The sequence below is a fragment of the Aptenodytes forsteri genome, unplaced genomic scaffold, assembly GCF_000699145.1.
Source record: "Aptenodytes forsteri isolate BGI_AS27 unplaced genomic scaffold, ASM69914v1 Scaffold53, whole genome shotgun sequence".
NCBI classification, from domain to species: domain Eukaryota; kingdom Metazoa; phylum Chordata; class Aves; order Sphenisciformes; family Spheniscidae; genus Aptenodytes; species Aptenodytes forsteri.
In genome coordinates this window covers 12,221,726-12,229,623 of record NW_008795909.1, presented here as the reverse complement: position 1 = coordinate 12,229,623, position 7,898 = coordinate 12,221,726, and positions in this window count along the sequence as shown.

Here is a 7,898-nt window from a genome sequence, read left to right as displayed (position 1 = left end):
AGGTAGGCGCTGGGCTCCCCCCGCCCCGCTCCGGGGCAGGCAGCGCCACCCCGCGGCCCGCAAGGGAAGGGACGGGCGGACCCGCCGCCTTTAGAGCGCCCACCCGCGGAAAACCCCCTTTCATTCCTTCTGCCTCGCCCACGCACTACGCGCCCTGCTCAAGCACAGCCCGTACTCGCATCGTTTCTGAGCTCTAAACAAGCAACGGATTGGCCTAGGCAGCTTGCTTTGAGGAAGAACATTATTCTTCATCACGGAGGCTTGAGGCGGAGCAACCTTGCCCTAGAGAGCCAGTTACCCACCTTCACCAGTGCTTTAGCAGGGTGCTAGTAGGGGAAACTTCTGCAGGCAACATACCGTAGGCAAATAATCACAATTTTCTTTTCCTGTTTGGCATGTCGGTGAACAGCATCTGGATGGGGACAAGGTTGTTGCTAAGTAATTAATAGGCACGTCTACATCATGTCCTACACAACGCGGAGCATCGTTCAGGAGTCGGAAGTGTCCCACAGGCTGATGGTTGGACAACTTTACCCTGCACAGGAAATTGGAACAATGAAAGCGAAAGCATCCAAATCTCTTAAAACCTATTTAGTGCCTTCGCCAAAAGCCAAGCTCCTTATTTAATAATGTAAGAGCTTTCAAATATTCTTTTAGCACAGTCCACATCCCATTTATATTTCAGTGGAAACATATTGTGGAGTTGAAAGTGCTAAATAGCTACTTTATTAAACAAAAAAAAAAAAATCACACACACACCCCAGCCTGTAACTCTTATTACTTAGCTATTCACACTAGGCTTTTGGCTGACTGCTACTAGAACAGCTTCAACCGTAGTAGGCGCAGACAGGCTGGTTGCCTGAATTACTACATGCTGTTTTTTCCCAATAGAAGTTGCAAATATTAAAACCAAGATACCGCATCTATACATACTTAATAGAAAACTTACGACTCTTTAGATGCACTGTTTCCTTAAGACCCATTAACAACATTTGTTTATCTGTCAAAACCAAACTGCTACAAATTATAGTATGCTTTGATCATTAGAGTAATTTCCTAGACAAAGGAGGAACAAACATGTAACTCAGACAAAATTATAATACACAAAATTATCATTGTAGTAATTTAAGATATAGCAGCCCTCAGTTATCATAAACCATTAGCGGCAAAGTAAATTTTAGATATAAACTAAGATATGGATGGAGCTATGTAGCGTGCAGCGGGAGTGGCTGTACAGGAAGGCTCTCGCTGTCTCTAGTTGCTTCAGGTATTTTACCACAATGCCATGTAAGACTTCATGAACTCTTCCAATAGTTAACTCCCGAGTTCTGTAAAAGATTACTATCCAAAATAAGACGTGGCTAAGACTTAGCTTCATGAGGTTAAACTCAGAGCAATGATTCTGCAGTGGTATTTCATTTGCTGTTTCCATTTAAGAGCTGAAACAGGGCGTGGCCAAAAGCTTTTATCACTCGGTTTAAGAAAAGGTATCATCTCATGGCTTCTTACAAGCCTTCCCTTGTCTATATTTTTATACTTTCCCTTGTTTACATTCTTGGTATCACGGGCAGAACAAAATTTTAGCTATTATCATGCATTCCCTTCTAGTTTTTGCTGGCCTCTATTTGTAAGTTTTCATGTGAATAAAAAGTATAAATACATATAGAAGTAAAATCAGAATGAAGTACTTAGCAAGACTGATACTCTCTGCTCATTTTGTTAAACAAACAATAACCAATAACTTAATTCCACTTGACGCTTAACAGAAATAATCTTTTGGCGGGAGAAATTTTAGAGAATAGAGACACGATCTTTGAGAAAGAAGGCACTGAAAAAGAGAGGATTCTCACCTACTGGAGATATTCCTAATTACTAGGGAAACATTAGTTCCGGAAGATTTTCACCTAGCCATTTCAAATATGTTTCAGTTTTGGTAAAATGTGATGATCTTCCTTGGTTGAGAAAGGATGTCAGTTGTTTAAGAAAAAGAATAAAAATATTTCTGCATGTATTTTAAGTATTGTAACGTTTAGAACAACTGAGACTGACTGCTTTCTCCCGCAAGAAGCATATCAGTGCAGGATACAGACTTCAAAGTTGGGAATCTATTAACTGAGAATGCTTTGCTACAAATTGCAATACAGTCTCATGAAACAGTAGGGCTCTGCACATGGAATTTGCCCTTACAAAGCTCTATGAACTCTGTCTTATTTTGCAGAAAGACAGCAATCTGTTCATATAAATATTTGGCAGGGTTTGGACAAGAGTATCTTCTAGAAAAAGCATCCCCTGTGATGTCAGTTGCTGGAACAAAAAGGAGTATAGGCCTATGTGGGACAGCTGGATTCTGAAAAGCCAAAACTGTTCAGCATTTGAGCCTATCTTGCTTTCTTCCACCCTCTATCTTTCTCCTACAGCTGCCATCTCTACCGTTCTATCCCACCTCTCTCAGCAGGACACTTTCTATCAGGTAGCAGCAAATGTTGTGTTGGCTGCTGGCTGGCCAATTTCCATCAGCTTCAGTAGGGAGTGACTGTGCAGACTGTTCATATCCACTGAATAACACCAAAGAATTGGATAAAAATCTTCTGCGCATCTCACCTTCCCCCCTCCATCCCCCGCCTTGAGATTTCAATTTAAAGCAATCCTTTATTTGTATCTAAAAATTAGATCTGGTCTAATAAATACATTTATTTAAAACAAACAAACAAACAGCAGAAACGTCATACTTCTTTTTAAACACTTTTCCTTATTTTTCAGACAGCCACAGAAAACATCAAACATTTCAAAAAGTCAACCTCATATTAATAGAAAAGCAACTAAGAGCTGGTTACATGATGGCTATGTTATACTAAAACGATAAAGCAGTGAAAATGCCAGATATGCCAGACATACCAACTTACCTAATTTCATTAGAAATTAAGAAACATTGTATGTAAAATTAGTTATATATTAGCATACTACTGTATTAATAGTATGCATGTTATGTTATACTTATTTATATATACCATATACATATATTATCAACACACTATACAATGTATCTTGTATATATAAATAGTTAGGATATATAGAATATATTTATAAATAATATAATTTGTATATAAGTGTATAAATATAACATGCATATATTTAATACATAATATAAATTAAATAGTATAGTCTATGTATGCTTACTCTGTATATATATTTTATTAATATAATTGTCTGTTATGTGAGCAAGGTACTCATTTGTATACTGGGTTTGAGTATCTTTTAATAAGCTTAATGCAAACTAGGAACAGGAGCAGCAATGGCTCTGAACAAAAATGAGATAAATGGAGAATCTACCTGACAAGAGAGGATTAAACCAGCTGAGTTGCTTATTCTTTCAAAATTAATGCTGAAAGGTAATGCAATTGTTCTTTACATAATCAGTCAGAGAGTTAAAAGATCAAGAACAGAAAGTAAGTCTGAAAATAAATAACAATGATAGTGCTACAATAAAAAAGCGTAACCACCCTTGAATAAATCCAGGCTGATAACTAGCATAAATTTTCTAATCACTGGAGAAATAAGGTTTTGAATGGAGTTTTCCAACAAGAGTAGTGGGGAGTAAAGTCCTAATAAGTTTTGAGGAGCTTGGTGAGCTTATAAAAAGGATTTTGTGTCATCACTGCCACTGGAAGCAGGGGGACTCAGTGGTCAGACATACATACCGATGTCTGTTTTGGTACAGAATCTTTTACAAAGTGGTTTACATAGAGTAGTTGAAACACTGTAGCGAAGTTCATAGTTAAAACTGAATTGTAAATCAGCTCTTAGATGTATTACAGGCTTCGTGTTACCTATGATCGTTATTAATCTAGGATAATTTGGCTCTTTTTCAATGTGATCATGAAACCAGCAAATAACCTATTAGCAAATACCTGTTGTTGTTTTCCAGTAATGATCATCATTCTGAGGACATGATCTTGCTCCATTTACTTCTCATGATACACCAGCACGGACGGAAACACACTGCTACAGAACACATTTGTATAATGTATATGCATTCAGCAGCTCCTAAGACACACAGATACCCAAAAATTCAAATTGGATTGTTGCTGTCTTGACATACACTGCAACTACACCATTTACATCTGACTGTCCAGCAATACGCACTATCATGCATGCACAGAATATTGTGAATTTTATCAAGAATTGCAACCAGAATATTTCAACAAATTGTAGAATCACCACAATGTCACAATAATCTTGCCACTCCTTGTTTAACTTACTTTGTGAGACCACTTTTCCTACTTAAGGAAAAAGTGATTACATTTCAGTCACTGCACCTCAACAGCAACTACAGATCAGCAAATATTGGTCTGAGCTAGTTAGTCTGACATGCCATGCAGCTAGTCCTCCCACCAGTCCTCTAGTGGACACGAAGTGATTACTGTGAACTACATTTTTGTAGTGTTAACATTCAAATTGACACATCTATAGCTCCAGGAAAATGAACCTATTGCTCTGAAACAATTCCTTACTTTTTGACAGTTCAGCTTGATTCTGAATATCTCAGAAGCTACTTCCGAGGCAAGCTTGTTTTGCAAAAGATACAACATTAGGATGTAAATAACAGTTCAAACTTTGCTATACATTTCCACATTGCTCTCTGTAGCAGTAAATGACTTTATAGACTGTCATATTTTAAAATTTGGTAGGGCTTAAAAGAGTGCAATTATACATAGAATTTGTTGTATTACTGAAAATCTCTGAGACACTGATTTAGTAAATTGCTGATGAATGAGTTCCAGGGATGAGAACTCAGTAGAAAACTGTGCATTTCCAACTTTCTCCTTACCTGTTAATTCTGTTTTCATTTTCAGTTTGCATCTTAATTTTTATACTAGAAACTGAACTTTTGCTATACAGTATGCCTCATTCATTCCAAATGTAACAATGTCTCTTGAGTCAGGATCTCCCTCTAAGCAACTGGTTCACAACACCTCCCCACTGACAATCTTAATCTAATGTATATTAATATTTTGGTAGCCTTTTAGATCATCATTGCACAACACTCAGAAATCTTGCACTGAGTTGCCTATAATGATGCTCAGTGTTTTTCTTCTCTAGTCAGTTACAGTCAACTTAGAATTCACAACAGACTTCCTTCAGCAAAAGATCTTCTTTTTCATCAAGTCATTAAGACCATAAAATCTCTCCTGCACTTTGACACACTCAAGCCAAAATCCAGATGTTTGGCAGGTATGCACATGAACTGTACATCTGCTGAATTTCATCATCCTGAAACAGACACCAGCTCTTCAGGAGACAAATGTGACAGCTCCCTCCCTTCCATTTCCCTTATCCAAGATGGCTATAGAGCAGACTGTTTCTGCCCTCAGCTATGATGGCTGTCATAAAATTTTTATGGCCTTCCTGCCCGGAAAAATGATGGCCACCTAAGTGGCATCTTGCTGCCCTTATCTAACATGGCTGCCAAAGCTCACTGCCTCTTTTGGTTGTGTGGCAAACAGTGGTTCGCAGAAACGAAGCATGAGCTTACACGTCCTCCTTACTCCTGCTGAGCACAGTACAGCGGCTGAGCATTTTATACTGAACTCTTTTCATCCACCTGTTGCTTTCCAAAGTTCTAAGATGGACACTTTCTGGTAAGCATCAAATACCTCATAAAATACCCATACAATAATTGTATCCTCATTTCAGAATGCAACCATTTTCTGTATTTTTAACTTAGTCTAGGAGTCTGCCCGATAACTTTTGAACCCATTAGGCAATTTGAAATAGGAGTAAAAAAGTCTGACAGATAATTAAACCCATCCAACTTCTCTGAAAGCTGGCACTCATGCAGAAAAGGAAGGCTCAAATTAATGCCCTTGATGAAAATTAGGTAGAACTGTTGTTACATGCCCACTTGGCAGTGCCAGAAAGTGTTAGAAAAGCAGCTGGCACATACCGTTGCTTCCCCCATGGGACTGTCAAAATGGGATTTCTCCAGGGGACAGAGAAGGGTTCAAGATACCATAGTATGGCAGTGGCTTACAGTTTAAAGGACAGAGATACTTAGGGCGCTAGTTCATTCTACTGGTTGCAGGAAGACTTGAGAAAGATACTGTACAGACAATACAGTATGAAATTTGTTTGGATCTCAATATTTAAAAATTATAAATACTTACAGAGAACATCAGAAAAAGATATCCACTGCTCAGCTTATCATTTTTACTTGATTCTCTTAGGCCCTATAGATAGTAATGGTTCTTCTTCATCTTCGGTTTTACTTTCAGACTCCTTTCTCCATTAAATATGCATACAAAAATACAAAAATGCTCTCATAAACATTCTTTCCAACACCTGTAGTACCCTTTGTTCCAATTCTTACGCCTTTGCAATTCCAAAATGTTCTCAATTACTTCTACTTTTGCAACTCTTTCCCTCAGATCTAACTCCTGATGGACTTACATTTATTCCCCATTTTCCCCATCCTCTTTTTATACCCCTTTCCTTCCCCCTTTTGATTACTTATGGCACCTTGTGTGCTATAAGCAATAGCCATACTGAATTTCTATTTACTTAAAAAATTAGTAAATTAGGAATATACTTATCACAATAGTATATCATAAACAAACTGATTAAAGCCATGAAATGGTGTGCCAGGTATTTTTTTGTCTCCTGCCAGGAGAACTGAAAACTATGGACATACAGCCCTAAAGCTTCCACCTATTAGTCTTTCTTTTTTTGTCTTCAAAAATCAGACTTGTCTCTCATCTTGGATTTCATTTCTTTGCTCCAAACACAGATGTTACAGCCTGGTTTTGCTATCTTTTTCTTATTGGATCATTGGAAGAAAACAGAAGAAAACTAGGCTGTAACGAGTCACACACCCCACCCCACCCCCCAAATCACAATGCAGTCAAAAAGAAAGGGAAAAAAAATAAGACAACCCTGAGATTTTACTGTACTATAAGTAACAGCACAGCAATCATGCCTTCTGTCATACACTCCACTGCCTTACCTCAATTGTTGCTTATTTCCCTCGTATATTGCTGGCTAAACCGCCTGGCCCACCCCCACTTCTCCACGGCTCCATGGCCTTTCTGGCATCAGAGAACCCTCCCATATCCCTAATCCTAACACCTTGTCACAGGGTAATTATAGTGCTGGCATGACTCCAACATCTATCTTACATCAAACAATCTCCGCTTGTTTGCTTTATAGGGAATGACGGACTTAAAAATGAATTCAGACCAGAGAGACCTGTTCGGCACTAGCCTACCATATGACCTTGAAAAAGGAACCTTTCCTTGACTTCTAAAAAACAGGAATATGACCTTGGATGGTGCTCTTAAGACCTACTGAGGGAAAACACTGCACCAGTGACCCCACCTCTGTCCTGCCCCGACCCTTCCCTGTCACTCTGCCTTGTGGCTGTGGTTACCACTTCAAGGGATCCCCCCGCTCCAGCTGCCAACCTGTAACTAGAGACGGCAAAACGCGGGCAACATTTCTCCCTCCCCAAGACACGTCAAATGACACTGCGGCTTCCAAAATTTTTCAACCTGGGATCATAAAACGACAAGAAGAGCATGGAGAAAGCAGGAGGACGCCGGGGAGACTCCTGCACTCTCTCATGAGAGCTCTGCTGATAACGTGTGACCCCAGTTTCTCCTCAGGGCTCCCCTACTTAACGGCAGACGAGCCCCGCTCGCTCCTTCCTTCCCTCCCCCCGCGCAGGCCAGAGCTGAGGAGAACAGGGGAGGGGAAGGAAATGGCACCCGAGGGTGCCCCCGCTCCCACCTGCTAACGCGTCCTAGCCGTGCCCTTCCGCAGCAGCCCCTTTACCCCTTTTCACGCTTCACAGGAGGCCGCTCAGCCCCCCGCACAACCGCCCTGACCCTCGCTTACGGCTCATC